Source organism: Octopus bimaculoides, chromosome 4 (assembly GCF_046866305.1).
Source record: "Octopus bimaculoides isolate indiv1 chromosome 4, ASM4686630v1, whole genome shotgun sequence".
Classification (NCBI taxonomy): Eukaryota; Metazoa; Mollusca; class Cephalopoda; order Octopoda; family Octopodidae; genus Octopus; species Octopus bimaculoides.
The window spans coordinates 32,543,180-32,566,065 of NC_142931.1; the positions used below are offsets into that span (position 1 = coordinate 32,543,180).

The 22,886-nt window shown below is 33.3% G+C and overlaps 1 long non-coding RNA gene across 1 annotated transcript in view; it reads right to left on the bottom strand.

Annotated features, from left to right (window-relative positions):
* The window catches only part of LOC149136006 (uncharacterized), an 83,278-nt gene that overhangs the window by 14,251 nt on the left and 46,141 nt on the right, over window positions 1-22,886 (bottom strand). Inside the window, exons 2-3 of the long non-coding RNA XR_016241317.1 lie at window positions 13,646-13,747; window positions 853-894 (exon numbers count right to left, since the gene is read on the bottom strand). This is a non-coding gene — a long non-coding RNA (uncharacterized LOC149136006). The remainder of the gene's footprint in view (window positions 1-852; window positions 895-13,645; window positions 13,748-22,886) is intronic.

The following is a 22,886-nucleotide window of genomic DNA, read 5'->3' on the forward strand; positions in this document are numbered from 1 at the left end:
TATATATATATATATATATACATGGTATGTGAATAAACTGCCGTCTAAATTATACAAACATGAAGATAATACTGACATCTCATTTTAACAGATATATTTACTAAAAGAGTAAATTTATTCAATTTATGAGGAGTCACCTATACAGCTAAGGGTCTGATAAGAGTGAAACCAAAGGTCACTGTCTGACTGGGCATAACAAAGATCCTTCTAAATATATTTGTATATACATAATTACATACATACATGTTTTATTTTTATGGTTACTTACAATGTATGCCATACCCCATTTGGACATCAGTCTTCAGCGTATAAAATCTAACACACCTCTCAGCTGTTTAGAGAGCTGGTTATTCTCCTGATCATATTCAGTGGAGAAACGTTTTATTTCAGATTAATAGTTGAGTCAACATGTGGGGAACTGTTACAAACAATATGATTAAATGTGACATCACCAATGCTGGATGAGAACCTTGCGGAAAAATATTTTTAAAAATAAAACGAAATATTAGTAGTTGTAATTACAGAAGTTATCGAAATTATAAAATGCATTTTTCATGGGATTTAAAGCTGCATGAATTTTGCTGTTGCATAACAACAGCAAAAAACAGATTTTTCTCTTAGTTATGTGAATAGAATTAAAATAAATGGGAAAAACTTCACACCAAGCTAAAATGTTTCCTGACAAAATTGTGCCAACAAACATATTTGTTGAACACGAGAGAAGGTTTATAAATGTAATTTTATTCGTAATTGTGACCAAAGTGTACAAATAATCATATAAAAACAGTCAAGAGCACTTATGACTACAGCAAGGTAAATATAAATGATACAATGAAATACAATCATGCTTACCCATAATATGAAAGAATGCTAGAGTATTTCAGTTCAAACCACCTGGAAATGTAAGAAAAATAAGCCAGGCATAATGATCTGATATTGCAAAAAGAAAATATGCTCGATAGTGGAAGTCAGTTGTGTAGCAGAGATTAAGATTATGTTATTGATAAGGGGGAAGGGGCAGAACAATTATGGCATAATTTTTATCATAAATATACTACTGAGTGATACAAATTGATAATGATGAGGATCATGTTGCCTTGTTGAATTTATCAAAAAAGAACGTTATCTATAATGCATTATAAAATGTTTAATATTTTTAATGAATATTGAAATCATTATGTTGGTATTAGTTGTTAAATAAAAATCATCTTAGGATTAGACCAAGAAGCTGCTAAAAAAGAAAACAGCCAAAATACTTTCCAATGGACATATTGAAAGCATTCAATTGCAAAGTTAATTATGAGATTCCACATAAAAGGCAATCACCAGTCAATTCCTAACTGATCCTCAAGAGTGAGAAGACATCTCACAATTTGCCTATGTGAATATTGTTTGTAAAATATTTGTGACATATTTCCTTTGTTTCCTGTGTGAGATATTGTTTTGTAGAATGTAACACAAGTTTTTTAAGTGATGGACATTTATATACAAACCATTCTCTGTTTCTGAATGTGAGCTCATAGGTCTAATTTTTGTGTAATTGAAGTTAAGCTCCGAGTTACTTAATTTTTGAAGCCACCCATATGAATTTATTTCTCAACAGATTAATGTTTTTGTGCATTAATGTTGGTTGCAGATATATTATTTCTTGTTCTTCCCTATTTAATTCCAGATACTGAATGCTAGCCCTTCTTAGACCTTTATAGCATTTGAAGCCTTTTGAACTCTCACTCCTTTACTGACCCATACAAATTTCCGATTTTGTATTCATGAGCTGAAAGTCATGAACAGGAAGCAATTTGTCTTTTATGAGACAAATGTCCAATAAATTAATTAGGCTAATAGCTATTGTATTATTTTATCAATCTATCCTCAGATGAAAAGAACAAAAGAAAGTGTGGTGGCTGTTAGATAAAAGAAAATACTCAGGAGGAAGATCAAAGGAGTGAAGAGACACTGACGAACTATCCATTTCATGAAGAAACTGAACTACTACTACTGAATTCGAAGCAGTTTCTAAATACAAACCATCACCAAATTTAAATGATTCTTCAACTTCCAGCAATTTGTCAGTTTCAATGGAGAACACAACAAAAAAATGCCAGTTATTGATTTAAAAGATGCTGGTCAAATTCCAGGCAAAATTGACAATGACATACTGGTACATTAGGTTTCGTCTGTAGTTCAGTATCTTATTTCTGATTTCCATGAAGTGTTACTTTAGGGTACATCAGCTAAAAGGTAAACAAGAAAACTGATATTTGAGTAATTTTTTCCAAAAGCTATTCCTAAAGGTGAAAAAATGTTGAAAAGGTGGGTGGTGTACTCTCTTTCTGAGGATGCTTTATACTCATTTTATTTTATGCAGACTGTCACTCACATTTTAATTTGGTGGCTTTATTCAATGTGAGGTGGAAAGTGAATCCTAAATTGTTTGAGCATGAATCTAGCATAGCTCAAGTTTAGGCTTTCACAAATGTAAGGAGTTAGAAATTAGAATTGCTTGTAGAACTATAACTGATAGAAAATTAGTACAAGCTGTTGAAAATGAAATGAAGAAGGGGAAAGAGTTGGTTTTATATGTGGCTGATATCGTTAAATTTGTAGTTGAACAGAAATTGGCTTAACATGGTCACCAAGAAGAAAGTGGAATCTGAAGCAATGAAAGATAAAGAAAATTATTTAGGATTACTTCATTTCCTAGTAAACTATGATCTATGCAAAGTGACCATCTTCCAAGAATCAGACAGAAAAGATGTTTGCTTCTTCCAGTGTCTCACCCGATATGCTAAATGAAGCTTAGAAAATTTGGAGGAGAAAATAAGGAGTAAAATCATTAAGAATGCAAAACAAATCAAACACATTTTGGTGTTATTGGAAAGTACTTCAATATTCCATACAAAGAACAAACAAGCCAAATTTTATACCAAGCTGTGATTGATGGAGATAAAGGGAAGATTGTGCAATCATTTGTTGCCTTCATAACAACCAAACATAAAATTGCCGAGAATATCACAACTATGATTTTGTGAAAATTAAAACTGTTTTAACTGATGTTCAAAATTACAAAGTACAAGCATGTGACAATGTGGCTACTGATGGCTGGTCAATATATTGTGTTCAGAGATTATGACTGAAATTAATCAGAAGACAGAATTGGATACTCGAGCAAATCATACACATGACATATAAAATATATTTGAACTATAAACATGTTTTGGTCCCCAGTGCGTAGAAATGGGAATGTGATATCAACTTGCTGCTATTTCACTAAGGAATCCACACATATAAATTCTCATTTGGATCCAGTTACAGATATTTTATCATACTTTAACGTCTGCTGTCTATGTTAGCAGGGGCTGGAAGGTTTGAGAGGATCTGGCCAGCTGGAGAACTGCCCAGGTTCTGATTGTCTGTTTTGGTATGGTTCTTAAGGCAGGATACCCTTCCTAATTCCAGCTACTTTACAGAGTGTACTGGGTGCTTTACTTTGTACTGGCACATGTTCTTTTATGTGTTACTGGACAGGTACTTTTACATGGAACCAGCATGTGTGTACACTAATTTTGGAAACCAAAATTTAAACTGAAACTTTAAAAATTCTCTTAAACTAATCCTAAATACTACTGATGATAGCAATCTCACCCCTCTCTTTAACTTTGCCTTTCTAAAACTAATATAGCCACTAACAACTTGACCAACTCTCCCTTTGGGACTCCTGACTTGCTCCTCATTATGCACAAGCATCTTTCTTCTCCTTTTAGACAACAGTGTTTACACACTAATGCTTCTGCATCTCAGTGACTAGCATAATATAGTATTCATTATCATAAATCCTCTGTAAACTGCAACCCACTAATGGTTTGCCACAATTTCCTCACTAACTCATTTCTCATTAAGGTGAATCTGATATAAAAACTTAATTTTTATTACAAACACTCCCTCTTCTTCTTATCTCTCAAAATAGAGTCTGAATATATATATCTAAGACTTTCCAAAAGGTGAATTAATGGTCCTTACACTATCAAAACTATGACCGTTCATATACCTGGATAAAAATATATATAACCCTTTATCATATTAGCTCTTATTTATTACTCCATTATCTTCTCTGTTCTATATTTTTATCAACAAATTAATTTTTTATTTTCTCCCATTAATAATACGATTTTAAATACATCTTTAAACAAGTTCATACTAGCTACAATGTTTATCCATTATCTTTGCCATCATCATCGCCGTCGTCGTCGTCATCATCATCATCATCATCGTCGTCGTCATCATCATCATCATCACCCATTACAACTTCACCAAGATTAATTATTATGATTTACATAATCACTTTTATTATCAGCAACTTTATTACTACAATTTTTACTATTAACACCTCTATCAACATTTCTATGAACATTTTTACGATAAATGTCATCATTAACTTTATTACTGTTACTTTCTGCAATACTATTACGAGGCTGATGATGGCGACAATGAAGGCAATGAAGATGACAACGACGACGATGATGGTGACGATAAGGAGGAGGAGGCGGAGTCAACATTATAAAATCAAAACTGTTAACAAATGGTATAGCCATCTCCCAGAAGCTATAACTGAGGAAGAAAATGTAACAATTTTGGGGAACTTTCCAGTACATGCAGACAAAACTATCAAGGCTAATAAACAGGATATTGTTGTAAAAGACCACAATAATAACACTTGTTTATTGATTGACATGAGTATCCCTTGTGATCATAATATTCCAGCAAAAGAATTTGACAAACTCAGAAAATATAAAGATTTGCTCATTGAAACCAAACCTACGCAACATCTCCAGACAATTGCAATATCAGTGATTGTAGGTGCACTAGGAATGATCAAAAATGGAAATGGAAATTAGTTGATAATGACACTTTGCCTACCATCCTTGCAAGAAGTGCAAAAGATTGTTTTGATTTGTACTTCACACATTGAGAAGAGCATTGTTGCTGTGAGAACGATTACCATTGATGTGAATAATTTTTTCTTCATAACTTTATTTGATTTTGTAAATGAACAACTTTGGTTTGTTAATTTTAATGGCCTATAAATGTATACAATGAGTTTCTTTAACCCAGGTGTCTGGAAAACCCTTGGCAAGAAATGGAAACAACACTGAAGGAAGAAGAAAAACTAATAATAATAATAATAATAATAATAATAGTAATAATAATAATGAGAGACCCAAAGAGAGCGAATAATGCAGGTATCAACAAAGCCCTTACCAATCAATGGCTAATGGCCTCTGGCTTGAAATCAGAAACAGAGGGGTTTATCATAGCAGTCCAAGATCAATGCCTACCTACAAAGAACTACCAGGCCAACATATTAAAGAATGGCAGCTCCCCATTATGTCGTATATGCCAACAACAAAATGAGACCATCGATCATGTTGTCTCCATGTGCAGTCTGCTTGTGCCTACAGAGTATCTCAACAGGCATGATAGAGCTGCACAATATATTCACTTGGTAATATGCAAAAACCTGGACTTGCCCCATGATAAAAACTGGTGGGAACACAAACCACCCCAGTACTTGAAAATGATCACATCACACTCCTCTGGAACTTCACCATTCAAACTGACAGAAAGATAGATGCAAATAGGCCAGACATCATACTGAAAGACTTCAGACAAAAATCATGCCTCCTCATTAATATGACTGTCCCAATCGATATAAACGTATCTGTCAAGACCTACCAAAAACTGAGCAAATACAAAAATCTTGAAATAGAAATTAGCAAAATGTGGAACCTGAAGACTTAAACAATACCTATTGTCATAGGTGCCCTGGGAATGACAGCGAAACGGGCTGATTACTACCTAGCTCAGATACCAGGAAACCCCAAAATGGCTGAAGTTCAAAAGATAGTGCTGATGGAAACTGCCCATATCCTACGTAAAATACTGTCTATGTGATCTCAAATTTTAAAACAAACACATAATTTTCTTATGGTTTCTTAAACATTCTCTAGAACAACACTATATACAAATCCAAATATATGGTACCCTAGGCATAACATCTACATGAACTTCTAACTTGTTGTCTCTTGAGGTCTCTGGGTGAGACTTGGATCCAACTTGTACAAATGCAAAACAAAAGTCAAACATAAAATAATAATGATTATTATTATTATTATCATCATTATTATTATTATTATTATTATTATTATTATTATTATTATTATTATTATTATTATTACAAGTGGTGAGGTGGCAGAATTGTTATGATGCCAGTCAAAATGCTCATCTGTCTTTTACACTCTAAGTTCAAATTCCACCAAGGTTGACTTCGATCCTCATTCTTTTGGGGTTAATAAATTAACCTCAAAGGGATGTTATCAACTAGTACCCTATCCCCAAATGTCAGGCCTTGTGCCTATAGTATTTAGGTATACTTCCAGTTCTTGTTTATTTAATAACATAATACATAACCGGGATTGGGTTCTTGTCCTATTCTCCAGTTTTAACATAAAATTCGATGTTTATTAGTATTGTTGTTTATTGTGGACATGATTGTCCACACAATCAGAATGTTGAAGACAAATTACTAATTGATCATCAACAGAATGAAGCCACTAAATGTAAAAGTGAATATCACAGAGCAAATATTGCTGCTGAATGATTAAAAAGAAAAAAAGAGATAATAATAATGACTCTCAGAAGCTCCTTAAAAGAAGTAAATTAAGGAATTTTCAATTCATACAGCCCAAGTTATATCACCTCGGAATATGAACGTTAAATGATGATAATGATGATGATAAAGAGGAGGGGGAGAAGGAGGATATATGTATGTACATGCAGGGCAATAGTGCAGACTCCATATGACAACTCAAGATGTAAAATAGAAATAGGACATACAAAAACAGTCGAGTTATTTTTACCTTAATGTAATGGCACTGAGAAAGCATTTCTACAAACAACATTAGATTTCTTAAGAAACTCAAATTTTGTATCCCCTATGATGTGAAATAATTAGCCTAATTTGCTTCTTGTTACTATAAATCCTTTCTGCTTCAATTAAATTACTTCACCCATTTTATATTAGCTTGCTTGCAGTCATCTCTGATCCAACAATAAAGAACTTCTTGTTATAAAGAGTTAATGTTTAAATTAAAACATTTAATAATGACTTTTCCTAAAAACTTTTTATTGAGTTATATTTCAAATACAAACTTGATTATGAAAAGTTTAATCATAATGAATTTCTTTAAATTCTTTAGTATCTGTAAAAGGAATAAAAGCAAGTAAGCAGTGTACTTAACAAGAAATATAGTTACCAATTGTTTTACATATTTGCCAAAAGTATTTGTTTTCTTTCTAACAACCATATGTTTTTACCTCCTGCATATACCCCTACAGAAAATTATAGCCCACTAGGCAAAAAGCAAACTAAAGGTGATAATCATTTATCTAAATCAAATATGCCTCTTCTCTTCAAGGCCAGAAACTATTTCAGACCTAATAATCTCTGATAGTCTACAAAACCCAGAAGGGCTCCACAGTAGAGTAGTTCTCCCACATCTGGATCAGTACCACCACTACACATGCAAATAACCTGTATTGAACCAAAGGAAAGAAAACATGGCTGATTGGGATAACAATACTCAGATACACTCCAGACTTTGAACTACAGCTGTTTAGTCTTCTGTTTCTGCTTTGGAGCTAGCTGGTCTCATACCACCTTTACACGGGAAGATCCAAATCTTGCCTCTCACCTCTTCTCATTACCAATGTATTCAAACCAGTAGATGTATCTAATATTTCATATCTGCACTAACAGATATGCCTAATATTTCAAACCTTAAATTCCCATTCTGCTAACTTTTCTACAACTGTCAACTTGCAGTTATTTATGTGAAATATTAATGATGTCAATCTCATTAGTAATGCAAGGGTCTATGAAGGCAGTGACCATGGCCCTTTCTTCTAAATTCATCAAAAATAAAAGGTCTCAAGTCTACATGTGCCTCATTAGCACCTAAAATCTGACCAGTCAATCTATACCAGTATGGGAAACAGTCTTTAAATGAAGATGATGGTGATTTAGAAAGATAATATTTCTTAGATACTTTTGATGCAATCAGATCATCAACATTTAGAAAGATTGCATTCAAGAGTCTAGATTAATACTAAGCAGAACAGAAGATAATAGCTTAATCAGAAACACCATGTTCTACAGCATAAAACACTGTTTTGGCTTCTGATAAAATACCATAGTGCTTGCAACAACAATTTCTTAACTTTAGAAACAAGCAAAAACTGCCTTCCAAATATTAAAAAGCTAATGTTTTATATGTTATTGATGTTACAGAATTATTGTTGAAAATAGTATCAGGTTCCATCTCATAAGATATCATATCTAACAGTACTAAGTGATATTATATCCAACAGCACTAAGACAAACCTCTTGTAAACAGGTTATCAATGTATGCATATGGTTTCTTTTAAAATTTCAAAAAGATTTCAATACTTGAAAAGTTAGTTTGTTTTTTTATTTTCTTAAAACATAAAATACATAATTGAACAAAATTCACATATGTATTGTAATGATTTGGAAAGCAGACATCCCTGATAAAAATAAAGCTAATCAGAGTAATGTAGAATGAGTGGTGAGCATGGAGATCTACAGTTATATTGAGTAGAAATAATTCTTTCATGTACAACAAAAATGAATAAACTTGTCAAAAATGAGATAGTAACATACATATATGTGTTAGCTAATAAAAATTCAGAAACGATATTTAACAAAAGATTTACTAAAGTATTTATACCTATAGGATTACAGATTCTAATAAAAAGTAAATAGAAAATAAATATAAAAATATAAAAATAGTAGGTGATATATATATATATATATATATATATATATGTGAGTAAAAATAAATACAAAAAAAAAGGGGTTTTGTATGATCGTGTACAGAGGAATATATTATTTTATTTAACAGAGTTCCAACTCTGTCTGTTTTTTATGTTTTTTATTCATATTCTTGTAAAATTTATGTGGGATATAGAATATGGAATATATAATATATAATATAAAAAAAGATGGATGGTACAATGAAATGAAGTATTGAATATCTTATTGAATATATGGAATATGTCTTATTGAATATATGAAATATTGAGTGTTCAATATAAAGGATTAAATATATAAATATATAAAGGCGAATACGTATTTTCTATACCTTGTGGTATTTCATCATGGCCGGTATGACAGACTGTAACAGACTGTAATAGACTGGCTGGATTTCTGTCTTTTATACCTATTCCTTTGGACAGCAGCAGTATGTGTTTGGCTATTTTTAGAGTTGATGCCAAGTTTATTTTTAAAAATGATGACATTTGATAGATCTTTTGTGTTTTGGTTATAGGGATAAGATTTTTGAACCCCAGTAGGTGTTTGGCTATTTTTAGAAATGATGACATTTGAGAGATTTTTTATGTTTTAATTATAGGGATACGATTTTTAAACCCCAAGTAGGATAAATTTAATCATTGCTTGTTAAGAGTAGGTTTGAATTTCTTAATAAAGTCCTTTTCTTTGCGTTTTCTCTCAATTTCATTCAGGTTGTAAAGTTTATGGAATGGAAATATAATAAAAATTTCATGACCACATGTTGCCAGATAGTTACTCAGTGGTATTTGGCGGACTTCTGGGTTTTTAATCTGTTGTCGATGCACACGTGAGCGTTCCGATAGTGCATTACCTGTCTGGCCAACGTACAGTTCTTCACAATTAGGGCATTTGATGCAGTAGATTAGATTTCTACTTTTGCAGTTCATGTTCGCACTGGTGAATATTTTCCTTGTTTTTGTGTTCATATATGGGCTGGTATGAATTGATCGGCATGTACCGCATCGGCTATCATTGCATTTGGATACAGTGAATGCTTGATTTTTGTTGCTGAGGTCAAACCTTGCCTTTGTTAATAGCTTTTTCAAGTTTTTAGGTTGTCTCTTACTGAGAGTTATATTTTGATCTGTAATGATATTTCTCAATTCCTTACTTTGTGCAAGGATCGGTAAGTTCGCTTTGGCGATATTAAAGATGTTCTGGTGGCATGGATTTTGTGTCACTATAAATGGAATGATCTTTTCCTGTGTGTCTCTTCTTTGTGGTGTCCTCAGTTGTTGTATGGGTATTTTCGAAGCCCACTGAATACCATTTTCTATGAGTAGTGATGGGTACTTTTGCTTTAGCAGAGATTCTTTCAGATCCATCAGGCGCTGATTTCTGGTCTCTATATCTTCTACAATAGTACATATTCTCCTGGCTAGGCAGTATGGAATGTTGCGTTTTGTATGGGGTGGATGGCACGATTTAAAGTTGAAGTATTGGTGTGTGTCTGTGGGTTTGTAATATATATCTGTGGTAATGGCGGTGTCCCTTTTAACTACCATTATATCTAGAAATGGTAATTTGCTACTGCTCATCTCCTTTGTAAATTGGATGGATGGGTGTAGGTTGTTCAGGAGGGTGTTGAATTCTTCCACAGTGCTTTGAGGTTTGGTCCAGATTATAAAGCAATCGTCCAGGTATCTCTTCCATGCTTTTTCTATAAACTTCCTAAATTTGGTGTTATATCTCTCTTCTATTTCCTGGTAGAGTTTTTGTTCCAAGTAACCCATCACCGAGTTCACATAAACTGGAGCAAACCTCGTTCCCATAGCCGTGCCTTTAATTTGGATATAGTTCTTTCCATTGAAGAAGAAAGTATTATTTTCCAGGATAAGTCTCACTGATTCTAGTATAAATGTCACCGTGAATCTGTTGGGAATTGCTTCCCTGTGTTTGTCTACCTAGTATTCCACCACCTTTATTCCTAAATCATGTGGGATATTTGTGTATAGGCTTACTACATCAAAGCTCAGTAGGATTGAATTTGTTTCAGTGGTTTTGGGAAGATGGGATAAAAAGTCGATGTCATCATGAATGAAGCTGGGTATGTATGTACATAGTGGCTTCAAAAGAATGTCGATGAAATTGCTTAGACGGTGAGTAGGACATACTGGGCCAGCTATAATTCCATATATATATATGGAAAATAGGACAAGGTAGGAAATGCTAAAATAATTTCATTATGAAGAACATTTTACTACCAGCTTCAGTCTTTTCGACTTTTTCAACTGAGACTAAAGCAAAAAGCAAAAAGAAAAACAATTAAATTGTGAAAAAATTAAATGAAGTGTTTTTTTAAACTATTCCCATAGTCTTCAAATAGGTAGGACATTTTCCAAGTTGAAAAATTGAAAAGACTGAAGCCTGTACTAAAATGCCTTTTATGATGAAATTATTTTAGCATTTTCTACCTTGTCTTATTTTCCTTATACATATCAACCTATGTGTTACCTTTCAGCCTTCTACACACACACACACACACACACACACACACACACACACACATACGAGTGTCATAAAGACTTGAGATATGTAATATTGAAGGAAGAACCTTCATCAGTACCCAGGGCCATCTTAGCAGCATTATAGGCCTCTGAGTAAATTGTATTTATTTGTTGACAGCAAACCACCATATACATAGGTCAGAACTAAGCCCTTAGGCCCATGACGTTCCTGGGAAACTCCCTAGTGTGTCCCTGCTTTTAGACAGCATTGTTGATACTGACTCTCTTATTTCCTTACACTGTTCTAATTTCTTGAGTTTTCCTCCTCCTCCTCCGCTTCCCCATCTTTTTCCTCCTCCTCCTCCTCCTCATCATCATTGTTTTAAAATTTTTTCAGTGCTTGCATGGGTTAGATGAGACTAAGATGGAGCAGAGTTGCTAACTGTCGGATGCCATTTCTAATGGGTTTCCAAGCATTGTATTAATTTCCCAGTCTCTCAAGCAACAAACAACCTAGACATGATTACACAGAGAACTAAAAACAATCGACAACAGTTGAATGAGTCTTTTCTTTGCAAAGATTGTGCAGCATGTCAAGACATGTCCAAGAGTCCAGATATGCTTTTGTAGTAGAGTGAAAGATAACGACACTGTTCCTTTGTGAGGTCATTGTTTACAGCAAACACACATGTAGTCATTACTAATTCACACAAACACAAACATACACATATGCAAACAAACATACACATACATACTTAAGAAAATGAGGTGAAAAAGGAATAAATTGTTACCTTATGAACTTCATTAACTTACAGCTGTTTCTGCTATGAGATACAGTAGACTTATAGTTGAGTGCCTGAGTAACACCTTATAGATTCATTGGAGCCTTGAGTATGAAGTGCAATTTATTTGAGAAACGAATTACATTTATGCATATATATATATATATATATATATATATATATATATATATATAGGGTAAAGCATTATCATTGAGAAAGTCAATACAGATGTAATTTTATTTTCTTATTATCAGTCTTTACCTATCTAACATTTTGTTTTGAAGCAAACGTTCATGAGCTCTACTCCAGGCTATTAGTTTTGCAATGCCTAACAATATACATATATATATATGAATTCAAGACAGGATGCCCCTAGGAGCTCCTCTATGCTGATGACCTTGCTCTAATTGCTGAGTTACTATCAGAACTAGAGGAAAAGTTTCAGGTGTGGAAACAAGGATCGAAGGGCCTTAGAGTCAACCTAGCTAAAACCAAAGTCCTAATAAGTAGGAAGGCAGCTTGAGCAGCTTAAAGCAGCACTCACAGAAAAAAACGTCCGTTTTTGGTTTCAAAACGAAAGGTGTTCTTTCATCAGGATAATGCTTGGCCACATACAGTGAGGATGACATTCCATAGGCTGGAGCAGTTTGAATGGCAAACGATGCCTCCCCCCCCCCCACCATATTCGCCAAACATTGCTCCATCTGATTATCATTTATTCCGTAGTCTTCAAAATTATTTGCATGGAAAAAATATGAATTCTGTACATGAGGCCAGAACAGTACTGGAGGAGTATTTTTCATCACAGACAAGTGTATTTTGGAAGAGGGGCTTTGCAAGTCTACCTGATAGATGGAGGAGCATTGTACAAAAGGAAAGAGAGTATATTTTAGATTAGAAAAGAACTTTGTAAATCATAATTTTGAGAAATAAAAGAAGTATAAAAAATTGCATTATTTATTGGCTGACCAATATAAAAATGGCAGCAATTTACCCATCGCATGTGTGTGTGTGTGTGTATATATATATATATATAGGGAGAGAGAGAGAGAGAGAGAGTAAAACAAAGGGAATGTGTACGTGTACACACATACACACACACATATATATATATATATATATATATATATATATATAAGTGAAAGGGGTACAGTGAACTTGCTGCGAGGAGTGGAATATCCAGTGTTTCAGATTCAATCCTTCGTCAAGCGTAGAGAAAAAGAGAAGAAAGTTAAACAGAGTTTATATACTCTCAGCTTGAAAAACTGGCTGCAACTGATAATGGATGCAAAATAACACAGGCTGCTAACATGAAACAGAAATTATAGGAGAGGGCATGCAGAAAGGACCAGGAAAAGGGTGATGGAGAGAGTAGAGATAAATAAATATGGCAATGTAGCAGAGAGAGGGTGAAAGGAGGATTAAAGAGGGCAAAACAGAATTAAGAAGGGGTGAAAGAATGAAAGGGAAACGTTCATCCATACCTGCTGGGGTCATAGTGCCAAGATCAAATATGAGATGCTGCTCCTTTTGTTTCCTAGAGAAGTGGGGTCCATGGTACAAGGCCATGCCACACACTGATAAATCTGTAATAGAATAATTCACAGTGTTGAAGTGGGTGGCGACAGGTTGGCCTGGCATGCATAGCAGTATGATTCTGATGTGTTTGCGAAAACGATCCCCAAGGCATCGCCCTGTTTCTCCAGGGTAAAGAGCACCACTGAGTTTGCATATGATGTCTATGTGCATGTGTGTGTGTGTGTGTGTGTGTGTGTGTGTGTGTGTGTGTGTGTCTACATGCATATTTCATACTTATATTTATATATGCACAACAACATAGAAGTAGATGCATGCACATAAACACATGATAGATATATATTACGACAGATAGGTTTCTGCATATTTTCCGTCCATGAAATTTCACTCAAATGGTGTAGACTGATATAAGGCTATGATAGAAGACACTTCAATGAGATGCTGAGCAATGAGATTGAATGCAGAACTATATGGTTGTAGAGTGGACCTCTTAACAACACAACCATTCCTACACCCATCCTGTGCACTTTCGACTGCTATACATGATCTCACACATAATAGAAATTAAACAATAATCACATTATCATTAATGAATTGTTGCAGGTCTAAACACTTCATACTCAGCCTGCTGAACTGACACTTTCTTTCAATAAATGAAATTTCAGTGAGTGAGGGTGGGACATTAAATTATAATAGCCTTTCTTCTTTCAAACAGACCTTGTAGTTTCAAAGGAAATTGCTTGGGCAAAGGATGTTGCAGACTCCTTGCATAAACAATAATATGATGTTTATTGCTTCTCGTTTTCTCAGTTCTTTAATTCAATTCATGCACGAGGTCATTCTGCAATCAGCATAGTAATTAACGACAAGCTCCCAGCTTCACCTCTAAATCATGCCTCTACTGTTGTGCAACACATAATTCAGATAATTATTTTTCAATTTATGAATTAGAAAATTAGCCTTGCTCTTCTTTAAAGTTAGCATTCAAATTATATTTCTCATTGAATAAGTAATTTTCTTGCTTATATCATCTCTATTTAGATAGAAACTTTAACAGTTAATGGAAGGTCACATGCTTGACTGGGTTATTTATGAGCACAGAATCTTCACCAGGAATGTGTGGACCGAAACATTAAAAATTACTTTCTCACAAAATAATTATATATCCTATCAAGTTGTTCTAAACTTAGAAACTATATCAAATACTGTTATATATATACAAGTATTGTATTGTTATATGAGTGTTAACATACTTAATGCAGTGAACTAAAAGATATTTCAATTAATGAAAATCAACCTGGTAATTAAAGGGGTACATTGGCAGAGCCATCAGAGCACTGGATGGAATTCCACGTGCTATTTGCTTCAATGTTCTGCACTCTATGTTCAAATCCTGCTGTAGTCAACTTTGCCATTTGCTCTTACAAGGTTGATAAAAAGAACCAATCTAGGAAAGTGAAATGGTGGACCTATAAGAGCATCACACTAGATGCCTTGTGGTATTTGTGGTTTTTGCATTCTGAGTTCAATCTATCCTATGGCTTTCTTGTGTTGCCTCATTCAACACCATCATTCAGTACCTTCAGTATCAATGCATTTAAGAGAGTCCACTTTGCTGTAAGCATTCAGACCAGGTCTCTGGTTTGAGGGTACCACCCCATCTCATCCACACAAGTCAGAGGCCTTGTAAAAGTATCATAGGCACAGCCTTGACTCTTCACTAAAAGATGAAAAAAATGAATTAAGAAATAAATAAGCTAAACACTTAGGAGAAAAATCATTAGCCTAATAACATTCTGATTTTAAAAGGCAAGAGAGACAACACCAAACTGTAAACTAATTAAAGTTTGAACAGGGGTGGTCATGAAGTGTGGGAGAATCTACTTTCTGACAAATATGGTGATAGCACCAAAATTATTCAGGTGTAATTTCACCCATTACCACTGACATTAATTAAGTTGTCAACAGATATTTGAACTGCATTTCATATTGAAAGTAGAGATTTGTTTAATGCTAAGAATTTTGTAGATTCAGCTTACTGAAGCTGAACTCTTTAATTGAGAAAAATGAGAAATTATGAAATGGGATAAGTAACAAAATACTCTTTGCTGTTATATCCCCCCAAAACATTACCAGTTTTGTATCAAATTACATACATGTGTGTGTGTGTGTGTGTGTGTGTGTGCATAATGTAATATAAAATAAGTTATATACATATGTATATATATATGTGTGTGGTTGTGTATGTATGCACGTATAAAATATATGTATGAAACCATGTTATATGTGTACATTATGTATTTGTCAAAAATATTGTATAAATGTAATTTTCATCTGCTTTGATCAAAAGAGTCATCATGTTTCAGAAATGTGACACAAATATGAACATGAAACATTATGTTTAGCATACCAAATTACAAATATAAGATGATTTATCCTGTTTTACATTTCATCATTAAAATGTATACTTTACATTTCATATACATCTAAACATATGGACACGTGCACACTGGACACATGTATGAACACACAGGCACATACATATATCTATCTATTTGCCTCTCTGTATGTATTTCTGTCTTACTGCTTGTCATTTCTTATGTATATATATATATATATATGTAAAAAGAAAAAGAATGACTTCACTATTAGTTCTAATCATAGTTCTAATCAGTTTGATTTATTATTATTTAATTTTTTAATAATATTAATTTTAGTTCATAAATCTCGTAAGTTCTTTAAGCAAAGAACCTACTAGATTTATGAACTAAAATTTATGGTATTAAAAAATTAAAAAATAATAAATCAAACTGATTAGAACTACCAGTGAAGTCATTCTTTTTCTTTTTTCAAATATACCCAACTGTACCAAAGATTTCACACATTTTCCAATATCCAAGTATCTTCTGTAGCCACAAATTTATCAAAGCCATATAAGCAAAATTTGTCAGATGAAAACTGTGTTGGGTGGGTTGATAGGGGGTAGGTAGGTAGGTAAGTGGGAAGAAAGGCAGGAAGAAAGGAAGGAAATTCCGATAGTAGACTTTAAGAATGTATATGCACATCAAGGAAACAATCTTATACCTCACAATCTCTAATGAAAAACACAACTAAACCCTTCAAAGTCACGATGCATGCTAAGATTCTCAAATCTCTGATGAATTTTTATATCAACCCCACATGTACAACAATGTTGATCGTTGGACAAGGATTAACTTTAGAACCCAAAAGAACTTTAAACCAGTTATTGACACTCTACAAGATAGAGGTTGATACATTGTATAACATATATGGGATGGTTCATCTGTTGCTACCGCCCACTCATCCTTGACTGTAGTTAGCAATAAATTATTCTATTTACAGGCAGTGATGCAGACTAGCATATTGCAAGCACTTTCCCCTGTTTGAGTTACTTATCACAGCTAGTTAGTACAGAAGACCCTATTGCTTTTCTGAACTAACTAGCTGCATACCCACTTCATCTTCTCCAGGCTCAAATGGTCCTACCTGTCACTCAAATTCTCATTATCTTCACTGCATGTTACTTCTGAGACACTTTATTAAATGCATCATTTAATCTCACTATGCTCCTTTGTTTAGTAACTTGCACAAAGAGAGAGAAAGAGAAGTAAGAACATTTTGTGCTCTTTGCATCATTTCTTGTACTTATAAACATAAAGAATATTTTCCCAAATGTTCTTACAGCTTAACACTTCAAAAATTTTCTTATGGCTTATCGTTTCTGATGTTTCACTGAGGGTTGCATCCAGTTATTTTTCTGAAATACAAACTTTGCATTGAATATTCTTAGTAGTACAATGAGTAATTGAGTATTTTTTTCACTACTTCAGAACACATTTGTTTGATGATATTAATTTTTTGATCGATCCATATCTCTAATATAGCCACGGGTAGATGGGATCCATATCTCTAGCATAGCTACAGGTTTGAGTGATATTTTCTATATATATTGTGTAGCATCATTCATGAGGAAAGCAAACTCAAGGGCTGCCTTGGGTGGCACAAACACTATCTGATTTACTGTTCCATAGACATCATATATTTGTACCACAATAGTTTTCTCTCTTGCATGATGCATCTGATATCTTTGAAACTCAGTTTTCCCCTCAGCTTATTTGTGATCCCTCACCAATGTGCACTGATATTACACATCCTGCAGAGTATGCTTGCTTCATTTCTAGTGAGGTGGTGTTTTACAAGATTTTTGTTTTTGGTTTTCCTACACACATTTCAACTATTTTATTCTTTATTATTATTTTATTTTAGTTCCTTCATGATGATTCCTGACTATATCTCAGCTATTGATATGTTTTCACTTTCAGTGTCTACTTCTTCTTCAGTGTTAACTACAGTTGATATTACTTTACTTTGGATTGCCATCCTCTACCAACTAACATACAAAGTATAACCAGTCAGGAAATTTAATATCATGAAATACACAGAAAACATTTGTTCTAGTATTATCAAAAATTATATATCTATTATCTTTCTTTCCCCCTCTAACAGTGTTTTGTAGATTAGAGCTGAGAAAATGACTCTCTATCTATAAGGCTTGTTTCTAGGTGAATCACAATAATGGTAGTAATTACTTACATAAGCACAAGGCCATAAAATTGGTGAGCAGGTACAGTTAATTATATCTTATGATCGTATCATAATGTAAGTATCAGTTCCTGTCCAATAATAATAATAATAATAATAATAATAATAATATCAACAATAACAACAAAAGTGTATTGTAAATTGTTTGAGGCATTTCAATGTATGTAAATGATATAAATGTTGGGAAAAACTTTGAGCAATGTAAGTGAAAAGTTAAGCAAAATATGTAAGGTGATATTTATAAAAGCAAACAGAGAAATATTCTAATACCTTACATTGATTTTTAAAAATCTTATAATATTTCAGGAAAGATTCCCCTTTTCAGATAGCTAATAGAAAGTAATCATCAGGGGCACTCACTTCCTGATCTGGTAGTCATTTTGGAAGTTAGAAGTAGATGAATGGCTAGTGAGAGTTGTTCAAGACATTTGCAAGGGTACCATCACTGAGGTGATAGAAATGAATACAGCAACAAATGTAGTGTGCAGTTATGAGTTCACAAGAGCTCAGCTCTCACTCCCCACCTATTAGTCCTCCTGGTTAAAACAGAAGAGTTTAAGACTGGTTGCCCATGGGAACTCCTCTATGTTAATGACCTTGTGCTTATAATTGAATCTATAGTAGAACTAGAAAGGAAATTTTAGATATGGAAGTAAAACTTGAACTTAAATGGCCTTAGAATTAACTTAGCAAAGACAAAGACAAAACTTGTAATAAGGAAGGAAGCAGGCAGTACATTAATCCGTGCTGGAAAATGGTCTTGTTCAATATCAAGAAATTCCATACAGTGTATCCATTACAGAATACAGTATTGCACTGTAGTGATACAGGTGAATTGAATACAAAGAATGTTAAAATAGTCAAGAGAAATGAAGCAAGCATATTCTACAGGATGTGTAATGGTGATGTATATGCATGATGGATCACAAATGAGCTGTGAAAAAAAAAGAACAAAAGGAGCCTCTGCAGTAAATTCAAAACCAAATCAACAAATTGCCAAGTAAAAGTCACAGCTTAGTAATAGCCATTTCATGTGATAGGCCGATTAACTGACCAATCAGCATGGTGTCATCACATGATACAACCTTCTAGAATATTCCAGAATTTCTCTTAGAGAAGCTTATTAATAGATGTGCTCTGAGCACCAAATTTCAGAATTTTGGCAAATGCTGCCATGAAAACCACATTCTCATTTTCCAGCTTTTAACAGTTGTTTTAACATCTTTTTATTCAACCAAGTAGATAGCAGCCATGGTATTGCAGTCATAAATTTAGCATAACTTATCTACAGTGTTCACTGCATATTCACAGAGCTTGTTTAACCAACTATTCTGACATAACTACAGAATTGCCTTTCCCAGTGTGTATATTTTGTTGCATTATTAATTCAGGACCAACATGGAAAATTTCGTGTGGTGAATAAAGTTACAACTAATTGTTCATGAGGTGTTGTTCTTCATTCTCACACTACCACTCAAACACCATGTGACACCTCCTTCCTCTTGATCTCTTCTGTTGATGAAGTTATAGGAACAAAATTGAGATATTTGGTATACCATGGGCATTTTAAATCCAGAGGTAATCCATCCTTCTTTCTCCATGTCTAGCAGAAAACAATTTCTTGTAGAGGGAAAAAGAAGAGAGGAAAAGATAGAGAAGTTGAATCAACTCAAGTATCAGATTGATAATTGATTAATTGACCTTGAAAGCATAAAAAGCAAAGTTTGATTGCAGAAGGGTTTGAACTCCAAGAAGAGACAGCTAGAATAAATGCCACAAGGTATGTTACTGAGTGCTGCTAATTGGTAACAGATGTAGTGTGAAAGAGAGAAAACTTTAGTATGGACATGTAACACATATAGGAAATGATAGTTTGCTAAAAAATAGCCCAAGTGAAAAAAATCTGAGGAAGATAAGGAAAGAAATAGCGAAAGCTGCTCTCTAATCAATAATTTTTTTCTAAAAATTAATTAACTAATAGGCGCAGAAGTAGCTGTGGTAAGTAGCTTGCTTACCAACAACATGGTTCTGAGTTCAGTCCCACTGCTGCGTGGCACCTGCTGCGTGGCACCTGCTGCGTGGCACCTGCTGCGTGGCACCTGCTGCAAGTGTCTTCTGCTATAGCCAACCAAAGCCTTGTGAATGGATTTGGTATACAGAAACTGCAAGAAGCCTGTCGGATATGTGTGTGTGTGTGTGTGTGTGTGTGTGTGTGTGTGTGTGTGTGTTTGTCCCCACCATCATCACTTGAAAACTGATGTTGGTGTGTTTACGTCCCCCATAACTTAGCGGTTCAGCAAAATACACTGATAGAATAAGTACTAGGCTTACAAAGAATAAGTCCTTGGTCGATTTGTTCAGCTAAAAAGGTGGTGCTCCAGCATGGTCGCAGTCAAATGACTGAAACAAATAAAAGAATAAAAGAATATTTAACAAAAATTTCTATCCAAACTAAATTAGAATAACTGACAAAATCTAGCTTGGTACTATATACAGGTGATTGAGTAAAACATCTGATGACAGTAACATAGCAAAGACATATGAAACTTAATGTAGATGTAGATATTAAAATAGAAGAAAAAATATCTTCATCTCTAAAGATGAGGTGAATAGTCTGAAAATTTACAATCCTATTACCAACTCATCTCAGATATTTAGAGGAAAATGGTTGGCCAGATACAAGTAAAAAATAAATATTTAAGAAATTCAAAATATAAATATATATAAGAAAATTTAAAATGTGAAAAAAGTATCAAAATGTTATATAATTTGCATTTACATTCTTATAGGTTTTTGCCTCATTTCTACTTTAAAAAACTAATTAACAATAACTTTAAAAACTAACATTACCCCAATATTATTGAATTTTTTTTTATATATCATTGTCATCTTGCATTATAAAAACAAAACTTGCCGTAAAATAATTTTATCCTTATTTTGGCTTTGTAAGGAAAAAAAAAACTGGAAACAAAAGAAAAAAGAAATAGAGTTATCTATTTAAATATATATTTCTATTGGTTGGTGAATATAATTTTCTTTAGACTGCTTAGATTTCTAAATGATCATTATTATGTTAATTACAACATCCAAAAGACTTATACAAGGCTAGTTTCAATAATTATGGTGGTCATGCTCTGAACATGGAACCGTTAGTTAAGAGAATGTCCGCTGTCGACAGACAGGCTTCTTGCTTAATATTAGGGGTGGTGAAAAAGTGCTGATATAAAATGATGCTTTTTCTCTACTTCATACCCTTAGAATATAAGAGAATTCTATTTCAGCACGGTAATAACTAGTAATTATGAGCAAGGAAAATCTTCCCTTGAGATTCGAGTTCTTACACTATGTTTATTTGATGTGAGAGAGAATCTCACTGAGATGCAAAGAAATGAATTAGGAACCTAAGATATTCAGATTATTATGTTTCCAATAGATAATAGGAGAGCAGATGCATTTAAATATCAACGTGTATGCTAACGAGCATGATTGTCTTGCATTGGTTGGCTCAAACTTTAGAAGTTTGTACAACAAATTAGAGATTTAGTTAAGAAGCATTTGAGTTCTAACTGGGTTTGATGATAAATATAGAGAAGTGGCCAAAATCTTAATAGTGAATAGCATACAGGAATGTTGGAAGAGCATGCAGGAAACATGAATTAGATAAGAGAATTTCATAGAATATGCAATGCATGTATTCAATCTTTCTTCCTTGAAATAAGGACAAGCTTGTTTCGGAAAAAAACCAAAACAATAAATTAAATAAATAAAATGATTCTGCAACTTCTTAAAGCTATCTATAAACGAAGCACCTTACCACAGATCAAGTAACTGCATTATAGTATATATATATATATATACATATATATATATATACACACACACACACACACATATATACATATATATATATATATATATATATATATATATATATATATATATATACACACATATATATATACACATACATATATACACATACATATATACACATATATATATACATACAAACATATGTGATCTGACCTGAAAATACAATAGTTTTAATATCTTTAATATTAATGCTAATTTTTGGTGATTATCAGAAACTTTTCTGTAGATATCAAATTAAAGTTTTTAATGTTGAGATATATCCATTCAGAATGAGATACAAGTCAAAAGATGATATTAATGATTGCTAAGATGGTTTCATGCATTCTCATTTATAAACAGTTAACAGCAAGGATCTACCTTACCTGAGTTTATTGATACTTAAATTGAAGACAATCATATGAATTCAATATAACTTAGGTAGATTGCTTCAGAAGGATGCTGGCAATTTTCACTTGGCCTGAAAATGTTGACCTGCTTAAAATAATTTCATTCAAGTAATTCCACAATCCACTCTCTCTCTCTCTTTCTCTTTAGAAATTATTTTACATATATAAGGGACTGTCCCCTGCCAATGAGAGAGCCTCTAAGGGCTCATAGGCTCATATGCCCCTGTGAAAAATAGCCACACAATAACCTAAAATCACATCTTATGATCAAAGAATAAAACAAAGGATGCATAGGACAAGAGTAATC